Source organism: Sebastes fasciatus, chromosome 21, assembly GCF_043250625.1.
Source record: "Sebastes fasciatus isolate fSebFas1 chromosome 21, fSebFas1.pri, whole genome shotgun sequence".
NCBI classification, from domain to species: Eukaryota; Metazoa; Chordata; class Actinopteri; order Perciformes; family Sebastidae; genus Sebastes; species Sebastes fasciatus.
Genome location: NC_133815.1, coordinates 7,513,216 through 7,529,211, shown reverse-complemented (window position 1 = coordinate 7,529,211; position 15,996 = coordinate 7,513,216). Strand labels below are relative to the sequence as shown.

Genomic DNA, 15,996 nt, shown 5'->3' with positions numbered 1-15,996 from the left:
ACTCCATAAAGCTAATGTGGACAGAGTGCTCACAATACAGTGCTTGACCTGAATGTGGCATGAATCATTATTTCACCGCTGACTGCTGGAGCAAAGCCTTTGTGCTCTCTAATAGGCAAAAATAAATAGGCAGGATATCCAATTTTATAACGGTTAGGCGATTTATTACAATAATTATTCACATTTAAATGCTAGAAATATAAACACCGCCACTGGCCTATTGTTTCTGGGAGCTATCTGTCTCACTTCAATGTGTTTTTTTTAGAGATTAACGCTCAGAGTTCAGCTTCGAAAGCGCAGGGGAGTTAAAATAATGACCAATACAAACAGAAAACCACTTCAAAGACGCTATAGATCATAACACTAGTGGTTACTCATTCAACGATGAAATGCATATCTATATTTAGAGAAAAGTCTGCAAAGCGAGTTAAGACAAAGCCAAAGCTAGTGTGACCCTTGAACTCATCATCCCCCCTCCTTCAGAAAACAGCTTCACACGAGGAAAATCCATCATCGTAAACATCATCCGCCTTTAAGAAAAACTCATCATGTGCCCGTATTATTATTATTGCTCAGCTCGCTCGCTGCCAGAGAAAATATCAACTACATCTGAAGTTACACCACATTCAAACACGTCTCACATGCTGCACGGGTGATTTGTGACCTGAAACCTAAACATAAGTACATTTCACTCAAGGGAGACACATTTTAAATCTTTAAAGCCTTTTAGGTTTTTATAGCCTTTTCTTTTCTTTGTCAAGCTGTCTGTTAATAAACTTTCATTTTCATCCCAGTGCTGTTTTTCTTCTCATTACCTCATCGGTATAGCATACTCTTGACATCTCTCTTGATTGACACTTCTGTTTTTAACAGTGTGTATGTTTTTCAATTTCAGCCAAACATTTAGTGTTGTTATTTTAATATGAGCTAGGTTTTTTCTGATCTTATTGTCTTTTCGTAATTAAAAAAACCTTGCAATAAATCTATTTCATGATCATAATATCATACAGCATGGGAATAATTTGTCATCAGCAGATAAAAAGCTTCTCTGAACAGCGGTTTAATGCAGTGGTTCTCAAACTTTTTCTCGCCAAGGACTCCTAAACTAACACAAAGTCCACACAAGGGTCCCCCTTCGGATAGCATTTTTTCTTTTAGATGTTTTATTACAGAAAGTGTATCAAACTCATGACCAAACTAGTCATACATTATGTCATTGTGTTACTTATGAATGGAATTATAGTGAAAATTAATTATTCCCCTTTTTGCTGGGGACCCTCTGGAGCCCCCTCAAGGATCCCTGGGGGTCCTTTGAGACCTCACTTTGAGAACCACTGGTTTAAAGGAACAGTGTGTAACATTTCATGGGATCTACTAACAGAAATGGAATATAATATTCATAACTATGTTTTCATTAATGTATAATCACGTGAAACTAAGAATCGTGTTTTCGTTATCTTAGAATGAGTCCTTCATATCTACATAGGGAGCAGGTCCTCTTCACAGAGTCCGCCATATTTCTACAGTAGCACAGAATGGACAAACCAGACTCTGGCTCTAGAGAGAGCCTTTCACATTTTTACGTTACCTGAAGGCCACCGTAGTTCTTCTACACGCTTGTCAAACTGCGATAACGTGAGCCGCAGAGCGCAAAACCGTGGTACCGCTAGCCGCCATCTGACTTCTGTAGTGTTATTATGGTAAGGATGACCTTTGAGCAAGGTGAATGGCGTTACCACGATTTTTCACTTGGCAGATCACGTTAGCGTAGTCTTAGAAAGGGAGGAGTGAGCAGAGGGGTATTCAGTTGGTTGCAATCTGCAACCACACCACTAGATGCCGCCAAATTCTACACACTGCACCTTTAAACCCAAAGATTGTGATTTATTATCAGATAACCTGGTGAACTGTTGGATTTTCAGTAAAAGAAACCATCCAAATTACTCAAATAAGAAATACACAAAACCCCATTCAACTTGACCACCATCCCTATCTGTACACACAGTAATCTAGTGATAAATCCCCGGAGTATTCCAACACCGCACCTTCTCTGTAATTAGTTTCTAGCAGTTATTTGCCGGATGTATTTCCCAGATTACTATCTGTAATCACAGTGTGATGAAGTGAAAGGAAGATGTTTATTTGTTGGGAGAATATGGGACCCTCCTGATCTGCTTCACAAAATGCAGCTAAATTGAGGTCAAGCATTTATTCCCGCTGTGAGACCTGGAGACTTTTTCTCATCAACAATATAAAAATCACCTGTCATACTGAACGCTGTCTGTATGTGTGTGACATCTATTATCGTTTCATTCACTGCAGGAAAAGCTGAGATAATTGGGAGCCTTGTCAAGCTCAGAAAAACAAGCAACATAAACACAAACCTGAATAACCCGTCTCCACTAAATGATTTAGAGGCAGGATCGTTGGTTTTAACAGTCTGACAGTACAATCGCTTCATATCCTGCGCATCTTAACCAGAAGGAATGGAACCATAACTCTGCCGTGTTTGCTCGTAATAGATGATAAACACCGGCAAAAGCAGCATTACATCAAGGTCAGGCGGTTAAGAGCAAGAAGCACACACAACAGAGGGCTAATTAAATTTCACAACATAATTAAGCCGTCCTTGGCCTCCCCTGGACAGTTTTACATGGCTCTTCCCCAATTATGGCAGCAGTAGTTTGCCGCCGCAGGGCCCTTTCTGCCGGGGCCGAGCCCTTTGATCCCGCAGCACATGGGAACAGACTCGGCTGTCCAACGCCGCCCCACACTGCCTCATTATTGAGCCCCTGTGTCTGTTTGGCTCAACAGTGGCCCGAGCAGGCTGGTGCCAATATCAAAAGTTGATGTTACCATTATCTTGGTCAATATGGTCTCTGTTTATGACATTATCTTGATGATTACTATAATGAAATTCTTCAGTATGAAAAGATACTTAAAGGGCGGGTATTTTGTGAGGTTTTTATATCATTCTGTAGCTTCCCAGTAGTGTTCCTTATGACTGAACATTCACATTTTGGTCAAAGTATGTTTTAGTGTCAAAATGCTATTTTCCCTTCAAGCCCTTCTAAAAACTTTTTTCCAATGTGTTCTGACGTAGGTTTCTACATGATGACGCTGCTACATGCACACTATATATACATCATTATAGTCAGTATATTAACGTTACATAGAGTAACTTAGATGGCGGTTGGCATGCTCCCAGTTTGGAGAAGCAGACAGGAGGCACAGAAGCTAAGCAATGTACTGCTGAATTATCATTAGTGTATATCAATAGTTTGGATCCAAAAGTCACATAATAACGCAAACAAACTAACCGATCGATGCAACGGTAGACCAGCAACTCCTGTGTTCTGTGAGGTAAAATGACTTTTTGTGAATGGAGTCTGGTGGCTTTGAAGACAGCGATATAACAGCTTCAGTTCACCGTCAGAAAGGGCAGTCTGATGGCGAGGTAAAGCAGTGAAACTATTCTAAATATAGCCTACACTTAAACTGATATTGATTTTTTTTATGTGGCTAAAATACTTTTTTCTGCTGCTCTTGGTCACATTATTCATAACCTTATTGATTAGCTTCGATTAGCGTACTTTGGTAAGCTACGTCACTGCTCTTTGCAACAGCTGAGTGGACGTTTCCATTTCAAAGACAGGACGCAGATGGACCCGCCCTTTAAATGATTACACATTTTTCATTATTTTAAAGACTAAACACTGAATCGTTTAATGAAGGAAATAATCAGCAGACTGCATTTCCACAAGATTAATTTTCGTATGACAGCGGCTCCCACTAGCAGACTCCATCTAAATGATTAGACACGTTGTGTTATACCGCAAAAGTCACGCATTAGATCCCCATAACAGCCGACACATTCACTAATAAGCTGCGTTTCCTCGCCTCTTTGCGACGCACCAAACCCCGCCCCTCGCCACTCAGCTCGAGTCAGTCATGCATTTAAACGCCTCCAAAGTAAATCTGTGATTATTCAGAGGTTGATTAGGATGAAGAGCACGAAACAGAGGCTGAACAGGCAGGCTGATCACGTTGAGAGCAGCTGGCACCGCCATCCAAGGGTCACCCATAATCCACTCTGTCTGTGTTTGTGAATAAATATTCAGCCGTAACATGAACAAGCTTTTACAGATTCACTTCCTTAGCCGTTTTCTTTAGATTTTGGCGAGACTGTCCATATAGGTTACTACGTCAAAATCTGATTTAGTGAATGCTTTATACTGTTTGTTTTAGATAACAAGACTGAGAACATTCATTCAAAATCTCAGCAGATCATTAGAGAGGATAAACTATAAGTATCTACACATTGGCCAGCACTATTTCAGTGGTAAATGTGACTAATGTAACTTAGAGAAGTGGTTTTGTTAAAGCTGTCGTCTCTCAGCTTTTTAGAGGGGGGAAGAAATCAATGAAATAGCGCCGTCTTGGCACACATTCTTTGCAAACCCTTGGCAACAGGCAAGAATGCATCCAAACTCTGCCCTCCAAAAGGGCGACAACTATTGAATATAGTCAAAGGGTTGTTTTTATCCGCCAGGAACCAACGGCGAGCCCCCACTCAACCCAGGGGGATTAGAAAGTGTGACAATGCCAAAACATCTGCGGCCGCTCATCTGTCTGCCCCAACAGCAAGTGATGCATGTGGAAGATTTATTTAGTGCCGCTGAGAAAAAAGAAGCAAAGAATAATGTATGTTGTGTTAGTCCACTGAGAAATATCTATCTCCAAGAACCGTTTGTGCTGTGAAAGTCAACATGTCAGTGTCAGAATGCTTTTAGGTAGAAGTGTGTCAGAAGACGGAGCCAAAGAGGTTAAAGGGCCAGGTTAAAGGAGATGAAGGACGGCAGCGGCGGTGCACGGCGCCTCAGCAAGAACGGATTTTGTAGCCAGTGTGAGCACCGAGGTCACAAATAAATGCACTTGAAAGTTTATTAAATGTCTTGATATTAAACATCAGGAGGCAGAAAAGGCATTTTCTGGCATTTCATCCTGTTCAAACATAATTTTTTTAGATAAATATTCACTTATCAAAGCAAAAAAAGTACATTATGAACCAAATAATTGATATTTGAGAGCGTTTGAGTATTTGTATAGTTGCATCAATAGGGTTGATACCCAAAACATAGATCCATTTCATGTTCGATCATGTTATGGACACATGAACACACTTCTTAGTGCATGCACTCTTTGCAACTGTACTGCTATTCTGTGCATGCGTGCAGCCATTACCTTGTTATTTCACAGAACTCATACTACGGGTGGATAAAGATTATTTCCATTATCTGTAGTTATTTTCTTGATTTACTCATAGGTTGTTTTTGTCTATTAAAAGCCACAAAATACTGACAAATGACCATTTTAATTTCCTAAAGCCCAAGTTTAGCTCCAATCCACACAATAAATGTTTGTTATTTACCATTAAAATTAATAAAATAGTAAAAAGAAATGCTTAATGTTTGACAAGGCATTTGTTGGTAATGAAAATGTATTCAGAAGTAGTTTATTAATGATGCTTGCACCTTATGTAAATAACGGCTAGCACACTGACCACTTTTAATAATAAAAGATATAGGTATTGTGAAATATTGGTAATTGTGGCCTTTTTATTACTTGGTATCAAAACCAAATGTTGTTTGTGGCCGGAGGTTTCTTTATCGTGCTTTCTGAGTGAGAAACTGAAGCAGATTTTGATCAATTGCGGTTCAGCAGCTTGAAAAGCAGTTGGCAGCCGCACAAACCACTTCATCAACAACAAATACCATAAAAAAAACTTAGCAATCAAAAGCTGGCAGGTGGACTGATTAGGGATACAGAGTGGGTGAATTAAAGCTCTATCCTTTTCTGTAAAACCTGACACAAGTTTGCAGCGACGGAAACGTGGGAAATATGACTTAAAATAAAAGAAAACAGATTTTATTAGTAGAGGAATTCATCAGTTGATTAACATTTGGAGCTTCCAGATTCTCCAATGTAAGGATTTGCTGCTGTGTTTTGGGCTTCAAATGACAAAACAAGACATTTGAAGACGTCAACTTGTACTTTGGGAAACGATACAGGCATTTTTCACCATTTTCTGACTTTTATAGACTAAAAAAAATGAATGGAAAAAAAGTTGGGTGCAGCCCTAGTTTATTATTTCATAGTTAAAACTGAAGTAACCCCCAAAGGCCCTTAAAGTTTGACCCATGTGTGACCAATGGGGTTAATGGGGCCGACTTCCTGGTTCCCAAATAACCACACAAACACATAGAGTCATGCCCAGGAGGTCAAAGCCTCGGGGGAAATTGGCGGTTGGAGTGACTGGGCATGACTGACTGGAGGCTGTCTCAGCTTCACGCTTCCTGCCCGAGGCCTTATCCTCCCTCAGCAGCCCTGCCGTTTCCCCTGCAGCCATCCTTTAACAGGAAGCAGGAAGCGGCCAGGCTCGTCGGTGTCCTGTCCCGCCGGGTCGACAGCACTCCGTCTAATGACACCGACTGCTCTCCGCTGACAGCTGAGGAATGAAAAAACAACTTTTCTGGCTGTCTGGGAAAGTGGTTTTCTTGATCCACTCTGGAGATTCCTGCTCTGTCACTTTCATGGCGCGTTAGTCGTCTTTCTCATTTCCTCCTTGAACTCATCCTTCCCGGCTCCTTGAACCTCGCCTCCACCTCGGCATTTGGCATCGCATTGACGGCGGGGCGGCTGTGCGGTTACCAAGGCAATGTGGTCTGGCCGTCTCACGCGTCGGCTCAACATTCTTCGCCGTGGAGATTGTGGGAAGCTTCTCTCCCGACTAACTGGCCTGCTCTCTTGTTTGTCAGCAGCACTGGGACTCAGCTGTGCCACTGTGGCAGATTTTACTCTTCACCCGGCAAAGATCAGACACCCGAGTTCTCAGAATTGCTAATATGCTAATTATTTCCTAGAAGACGAAAACAGGAAAGGGGCACAATTATCAACGGACTTCCCCAGAGCCAGAACACGGGGCTAAAAACATCTGCGGTGGCTTTTTTTAGAGGGAAAGCACCAGACCGGATCATCATTCTTTTATTTCTCCCCACCAATGTTATGTTTTATTTCTGCTTCCTTTTCACAACTATATTCTCATTTCCTTTCTGACTCACAATTACACCACAGCTACGGTAAAAATACACACAAAAACAAGTGCATATGTTCACGTAGTGTGCTCATTAAGTCTTCCTACTAGTCGTGTCTGAATGAAGAAGTACTAGAGGAGATCAGTCTGTCTGTCAGGTCATTCTGTCTGTCTGTCTGTCTGTCTGTCTGTCTGTTGAGTCTATGTGGCATGACTCAAGCAGGAAGGGTGGGGAGCTGCTTTCATTGGCAGGAAACAAATGCACATCCCTTTCTCTGGGCTTGCAGCCGGCGAGGCCTTCAGCTCTCCAAGTGGAATGGCAAAAATGAGAGGATGTAACATTTCCAAAAGCAGCTGAGGTCAGATGGCCTATTTCTCACAACACATGGTACTGAAAGAGAGCGATCGACTGCCAGTGGTTTTGGTTTTGGTTAGGAGGTGTATCAGGACGACCGCATGACCGATGTAGTGCAACTGAAATGGCAAATAAGACAAGAAGGATCACGTGAGACGACATCTTTTTCAGGGTTGTGAAGTTAACGAGGATCCCAAACATCGATCAACATGAAATGGTCTTTTTCTGAACGGACTGAAGAGGTTTATAAAAGCCAAGATTTTCACCTCCTCACACTAAAAAAGAACATAATCTTTTACTTTCAATTCTAAGCACAAACTTTCTGTTTTGCCATAAAAAACTCTGACACCTCCCTCCTCCTACTCACATTTTTTTACTGGACCTAGATGAAGCACAGTGTCATGATGACAGAGTAGTGTTGCAACTAAAACGCTAAAAGGCCAAAGCAGAAAATTACAAAGCCGTTGTAAAGGGACAAACCAGTGGTTTCACATGTTTTAGCCCTTTAACTAAACATCATGCATACATATTACTGCTGACCATTCTCTACAGCAAAACATGTGTTTTTAGATCAAGTTTCTTCTTGTCAGGAGAGTCTTTAGTAAAAATGAATCAAATTTAAGACACGAGAGGGTGGAGCTAAATATAACCTAATGCTGAAAAAGACATTCTTAGGCGATCTAAATTTTACAATTAACTTTCATGACCTGAAAATACACTGTGAAAGGGTTAAAGTTCTAAGACGAAAACACAGACAACTCCCAGACCGAACAACACTGTGGTAGCGACCTGTCAATTACAAGGTAGCCACGCCCTAAAGCATCCCCTGCTTTATGGTCTATTTGACTCTAAATGGGACCATAATTTACTAAATGAACATCATGCTGTATTGAAGAAGAAAACTAGCGATTGAGGCCATAAACTCATGTTTACAATGTTTACTGAGGTAATAAATCAAGTGAGAAGAATTTTCTCATAGACTTCTATACAATCAGACTTCTTTTTGTAACCAGAGGAGCCGCCCCCTGCTGGCTAATAGAAAGAATGCAAGTTTAAGGCACTTCAGCTTTGGCTTCACTTTTCAGAACTGTAAGTTGTCCACTGGTACATATAAATATAAATATAGTATTTGGCTGCCATAGAGCAGCTTTTTAATACAACGAACTGCCAAACTCACATTATCCTTTGTCATACAACTCATGTTGGCTTTTTCTTTAAGGCTGTGGCAAGATACTGTAATATGATGTACACTAATGATGAATCAATAAGAGTCAACCGGCACACTCACTGCTATACGCTGCTAACATCAGCACGCAGGGAATTACAATTCATCCTGAGGGGACCATGAATGTCTGAACCAAATTTCATGGCAATCCATCCATTAGTTGAGTTGGTTGAGACATTTCAGACTGGACACAAGTAGTCGACAGACCGACAGACCAACAGCTAGCACAAAGCAATAAGGAATTTGTATTGATAACAAAATTTTAGCAAATTATGTCAGCTCTGTTAAAAACATTAGTAATCAAATATTACATACTAGCAGCTACAACCAATGCTATCACTTGCACAGATTTTTTTCAAACATCATTTTTCTCATGATAGTGTGCATTTGGCCTGTAATGCTCAGCCTTCTTTGTTAGATTTTCCAGCGGCGCAGCTCGTCGATGCATCGCCTTTTAGCAGCCAACTCTCAATTCCCATTTGTGGCAACCTCCCATTAGCACTTGAACGTCCCACAAGGAAGTCCAAACCACACTGAATTTTCACAGCCTGCTCTCCACTGGATGGCCATGTGATAATAATGTTACTTTGACTAAGAATAAAGTCGAATAAAACATTTACTGCGATGATGTACCACTCCCTTACTCTGTAAGCTGGCAGTTTATGTATGTAGTTCTGCTCTAATTAGCTTCTAATTAGCTTTCTATTACACATATCTCCACCTGCTAATGTTATTGGCCACTAAGGGAAGTCAATATCAGTCAGAGATTACTCCATTAAATATAGCTGCTATTAGTCCTGCTATTAGCATCCGGCTCTACGCTCTCAGAGAGAGAAATGAGCTGCTCGGCTGTGAGCTTCCTGTGGTGGTTGGTTTTGATGAGGCCACACGGTGGATGAGCTGCGAGGATGCCGGCTCTTTGCTGCAGACCTCGCAGGAACTGACACGCATGCGTGCGGCCGGCGAAAAAAGTCAAGCCAAGCCAAGCATGCTGCAGTGTTACATTCACACTTCATTTGGCGGCTTCCCTCTGCGATGCTCGCTCTCTCTCCGTCAGCCCACCGCTTGTTTCGAGCACCGTGCATGTTTTCACAATCACACCCACACACTGCTGCATCAGACTGCACTCACCTGACATCGAACAAGCAGCGAGCGTACCTTTATCTGTATTGTGTTTACCAGTCAGGAAGTCATTATTCATGTGTGAAGCAGCTGCTATTAACAGCCTTCAACAGGAGAATAGTGGGAGGAACTCGCAGCTGATGATTAAAAAATGACAGCTATCATCCTCTGTTTGATATCAGTGAGAAAACAAATGATGCAGAGCAAAGAGGTTGTTTGTTTCCTGACAAATATGAACCTCGAAACACACAAAACCAGTCTGGGATGGAGGATATAACAATGATTGTTCTATTGATTATGGTTTTGATTGATAATTTAGTCCTTGAAATGCCAAATAATGCCAAATAGAGCAGCAACCAATGATTATCTTAAGTATTGATTGACCTGCAGAAGATTTTCTCAGTTAAAATCAGTTATTCATTTGGCCTATAAAATAATAAATGTCCAAAAGGACATCTTTAGCTCACTTGTTTGAACCAATAAACAGTCCAAAACCCCAAATGATTCAGTTTACTACAACATAAGATAAGAAATGCGGCAAATCCTCACAATTGACAAGCTGCAACATGGAAAGTTTTTCATTTATAATGAAATAAAACTGAGAAGAGCAAGCATGTGACCAGGAAATGGTTGGTTTCACTTTCCTGTAATGCAGTCTTTAAAACCAGTAAAAGACAACACTTATGCCATTATTACAATATTATAATATCCAAAATCTAAGACGTTATCTAGTCTCATATCACAATATAAGTGAATAATAAACATTTATATTTCCATGACAATTGTGTGGCTCCAACTGCCAAGGTTTTGTGATTGATACATTGACCTACAGAAAGTTAATCAGCAACTATTTTCATACTCAAGCAATCGTTTCAATTATTTTTTGGAGCTAAAATGACAAATATTCACTGGTTCCAGTTGCTCAGGTGTGAATAGTTGATGTTTTTTTAGTCTTCTATGATATTTAACTAAATATCTTAGGCTTAGGGATTGTTGGTCGGACAAAACAGTACATTTCAATATGTCAACTTGGATTTTGAGGAATTATGATGGGTGTTATTTGACTATTTTCTTACACTTTATGGACCAATTAATTAATCAATTAATTGGTAAAATAAGAGGCATTATCGATAATGAATATAATCATTGTTTGCAGTCTTAAACTACGGAGGGGACCTTGTGGTGTTTTGTTTAGTGTTGTCATATTGTTGATCAGTAATAAATGAGAAACATACAAACATGATCATCTATAACACAATACTAGAAGAGCTGGCAAAAGACCGAGACTTTAACAAACCAACACACAAGCGCCGTGTAGGTCGATCAAAGAAAAACTAAAATAAACTACTCCGAGCTTTTATCTCTAATTGTTCACTCATCACTGATCATCTGATAAGCCCGCCAGCTCCACTTCCTTCCAACCAGCCGCCTGCGTTGTAAATCTTTAGGGCACGCCGCCAAAGAATGTGCCCCCTTGATAAACATGCACAATCAGAAGAAACACTATTTTTCTAGCCTCTGAGTAACGTTCCCGCACAACCGCTGGGTCATGAGTCCTTGGCCAAAGTCACAGGCTCTGCAGAGCGCTTTACAGCATTCCTTGGACGTTTTTTCTGCAGACAAGTCTCGAATTTCACACTTTATGGGACTCTGCCGGCTGAGAGACCCGCTATTCCAAAACCACAGGTGTATCCACTCCCACGGGCCATTTGGATGTTCAGATATTTTGAGCAACTGGACATACAGAGGAACAGAAATAAACCTTTACTGCATGTTAAGTCCAACAAAAGGCTTTAACCAATCTCAATGCACCGGATTTCCACTTTCAGAGAGTAGTGACAGGAGCTGTGACGGCTGCTGTCATGATGTGGAAAAGGAAGTGATGTAATGCTTTTCACGGACATTAAATGGTATTAGAAAAAGATGTACACAAGTTGTCTTGATGGACTGTCAGTGCTTTTCCTCCAGGCTTGAATGCACTTGGCTGTTCCGGGAAAGGTATTCAAAGTCGACACTGAAAGGCTGGATCAATTGTGTAGCTGCAGTACACACACACACACACACACACACACACACACACACACACACAGAGAGAGAGAGAGTCCAGGGCCAAACAGCATCAAAGCTCACAGACAGAGATGCACTGTTTACCCCTCAGGCCACAACAAGACGGCCCGTCGTCACAGGACAACACTGTCTCCTGGTTCTGCAGGGCAGTCCTTCAGGAAAACAATGTTACCACTGCGCTGATAGAATCATAGAAGAAGAAAAACGAAGAGTCACAAAAGATGAAGAGAGGAGGATGAAGAGAGGAGGGTGAAGAGGGTCTGTGGGTGTTTTGTTGCAGCTGAGCTACAGACACAGACCAAAAAAGATTGAAAAAGCAATGTTAGGGTCTTTTCAATCTGGCCGGATGATGTTTTTAAAGGCAAATATAATATTTATCACTCAAGTCAGAGGATCACCAAGTAAATACAGTTCATCCTGAGGGTGTACCTGTCTGTACCAAATTTCATGGCAATCCATCCAATAGTTGTCAAGACATTTCACTCAAATGTCAGATGTCCGCTAGAGGACAAGTCAGGGGATCACCAAAGTCATTAGGGATACATCATCTAGGAACAGCGGGCAACTTCCGGGCCTGAAAAGTGAAGCCAATGCGGAAAAACTTGCATAAACTTGCATTATTTCTAAAGGCCAGCAGGGGGCAACTCCTCTGGTTGCAAAAAGAAGTCTGATTGTATAGAAGTCTATGAGAAAATGAGCCTACTTCTCACTTGATTTATTACCTCAGTCAACATTGTAAACATGAGTTTATGGTCTCAATCACTAGTTTCAAGTCTTCTTCAATACAGCATGATGTTCATTTAGTAAATTATGGTCCCATTTAGAGTCAAATAGACCATAAAGCAGGGGATGCTTTAGGGCGTGGCTACCATGTGATTGACAGGTCGCTAACATGGCGTTGTCTGTGTTTTCGTCAGACTTTAACCCTTTCACAGTGTGTTTTCCGTTTATGAAAGTTAATTTGGTCACCTAAAATTGTCTTATTTGGTGTTTGGTTGTACTTGGCTCCACTCTCTCTCGAGTCCCTTCTGGTTGCAAAATACCAAGATGGCAACGGCCAAAAAACAAGATGGTGAAGGCCAAAATGCCGAACTCAAGGCTTCAAAATGGAAGTCTACAAACCAATGGGTGACATCATGGTGACTACATCCACTTCTTAAATACAGACTATGTCTGGGAATCATAAATGTGAAATTTCATGGCGATCCATCAAACAGTTGTTGAGATATTTCAGTCTGAATCAAAGTGGTGGGCCGACCAACTGACCAACATTGACATCCCTATAGCCACACTGCCAGCATGGCTAATAAAAGTGTTACCTACAAGGATCAATATCTACCTGCAGCGTTTCAGTGTTGCTGTTTTGTACAAGGAAAGTAGACACATCATTTCTATGGTCATGCAAATACATCACACTTGGTAGCTGCATTGATGGCACACTGAATTTCTCCATCGGAGATTAAAATGGCTGTCTTGTCGATGGAGGAGGAAGACTTTAACACCGTCTCTCTGTACTGTGGGGAAGGCTGCAGACAGATGTGAACACTGACCCACTCTTCCTCGCCTAAATCTGGGGTAGAGCAGGGGGATCAGAGTGCCGGAGCAGAGTCTGGTCGGGGGCTAATCCGCTGCCGGCTAATAGCCCTTGATGATATACGCAGTGCAGCTGTGGCAGGAAGGTAGGCCAACAGCTGTGGCCCACAGACCGATTATCAGATTTCAGCCACAGACGGCAAACAAGCCGACAAACAAGCAACACAACAGAGTCTCACCTCCTGCTGTGGGAGACAGAACAAATTAGAAAATGGCTCGGAGGTTTGTTTGGTATTTAAAGGAGCATTCCCCCTTAGATGCTCTTTTATTAAACAAACCAGTACGGCACTGTAGCGCTCACTTCTACCTCATCCATGTCATATTGTACAGACTGTTATTATGAGCAGCTGAGTGGTTAAACCTGTTCACGTCAGCCTTCTAGTTGGAATTCCCAGTTGGAAATATTGGGGATTTCTATGAGCTACAATACTGTATCTCCTTCATGGTGAAAGTAAACAGAAAAATGTCAAACTCTTTGCAAAATGGCAGCAAGTTACATCTAAATTAAAATCCAGCACCAATGTATGTTTGTTTGCATCTGGTTCCACTTGATAGCAAACCACTAACAATATGTAACACAATAAAGACAGCTAATTTAGGCTTAATTTACATTCATGTGATGTGACAACAAGGTTAGCAATGGGTAACCATTTTGAAATAATGCTTTAATGACGTGAGATTTTCTAGTTGGCATGGCGTGAATGATGTCTTGGGCCACGTGGTACAGTGGCTAAGCTAACAGGCTAAATAAAGCCCTGTAGCCTGCACTATGGCATTAGCAGCCCTTTGTTAGCACGAAGAAGCAACCAAAACGCAGCAGTTTTCAAATAGAAATTCTCCCAAAACTTTGATAAATTCTGCCATTTTAACTTAAAGGAACAGTGTGTAAAATTTTGGGGGGATCCATTAGCAGAAATGGAAGAAAATATTCATAACTATCGGTTGCAATCTGCAACCACACCACTAGATGCCATCAAATTCTATACACTGCATCTTTAACTTCCTTTATCTTCTTTTCACTCTTTTGCCATTTCTTTTTCCTCAATTTTCAACGTGCATGGTTAATAAGCGTCACTTGACCCCCGTATAAAAGCTCCATTGATGAGATGAACGCTTCGAGGCGAAGAATTTAAGTTGAGAAATTACTCAAGTTGTGAGTTTTTCAGCCCTACGGGCTACAGCAAGCGTTTTAAATAAAAAACTATGAGCTTGAGTCCGAACTTAAAGGAACAGTCTGAAACATTTCCACTCAAAAATATATGTCAGTTTTACTACTTTACTGCGTCCAAGAAAATTAAACATCATAGGAGTGGTGTCTCTGTTATCTCGGAAACACCATTTAGTCATCACGGATAATGTATCTTGGAAATGACCACTTTAACTGCTCTTTTCCTTTTTTTACGGTGCAGTTTAACTGGAACAAGATGTCATGTGAGTAACGGTGCCATGGGACGAAAAATGCTCCCATTCTCTCACACCATATGATTCACTGGGTTTGGTGACACGGGGGACAAATGATGAATAAAAAGCCATAACTTCATAAATAATTGAATTTGACACAGCTGTGCTCCTCCGTCGCAAATGTTTCCAAATGGAGCCTCAAATAGCCGGCACTCAAGTTTTGTTATGTAAAGCCAAGTATGATAAAAACCTGCCTCGTGCTTTTGAATTATTCATCGCTTTTGCCTCATTTCTGGTTTAAAAGCCGTCCAAAATATGGAGCCAAATTTATGTTACACACAAATGTATTCCTTTTTAATTCAGTGTATGACAGAAGACATTCCCCAAAAGGCGAAACACACAAGCGGAAAATGAAATGTCCTTTCAACAGAAATCCACTGCTTTAATAAGACTTCCAGGTAGTTTCCACATCAAGAACGCTCAAAGAAGCAGCCGACTCATCCTCTAAGGGTTAATGAACAAATATGTGAGGGGAAAAAAGCAAACATTATCTGCTATCTGTGTAGATAGTTAAAACTGACTTTCTGTTGGCGGTTAGATGATACATGTGACGAGACTCAAACCATCACATGACAACGTGTCGTCTACAAAATGACCTCAGGTGCTTAACAAATGCTTAACAAATACTTTATCTGTTACTATTAGTATTAATATATTGAACCCGAGAGGAAACAACGCTTTTGTGAATCATAAACACACACTTACAGTAGATTACTTTAAAAGTACTCTATGGATGATTTATTATAAACAAACGTCTTGTTGTTTACTTACAGCGTTTCAACCACTGTGTGTATCCTTCAGGCCTTACAAACATGTTGAATGTGTTTCCAACACACTTCTGGGTCACTCATTTCTTTATCATGTTTTATTAATAAGTTTTGGCTTGTTTCTGGGTTTATTTTAGATAATATACTTGTAATTGGCTGTTGGCAACATCCTTTAACTTCCACTGTTTGATAACTTTAATTATGAGAATATCAGACATTATTTAATCTATCGGGGGCTGTATATTATAAAAAAGAAATGATTCCTACTGATGCATTTAAGAGCTGAAACGATTAGACATTATTTTCTTAGTTG

At 40.8% G+C, this 15,996-nt stretch overlaps 1 protein-coding gene across 4 annotated transcripts in view; it reads right to left on the bottom strand.

The window, feature by feature from the left end:
• The window catches only part of asap1b (ArfGAP with SH3 domain, ankyrin repeat and PH domain 1b), a 64,664-nt gene that overhangs the window by 40,596 nt on the left and 8,072 nt on the right, over positions 1 to 15,996 (bottom strand). The window lies entirely within an intron of this gene.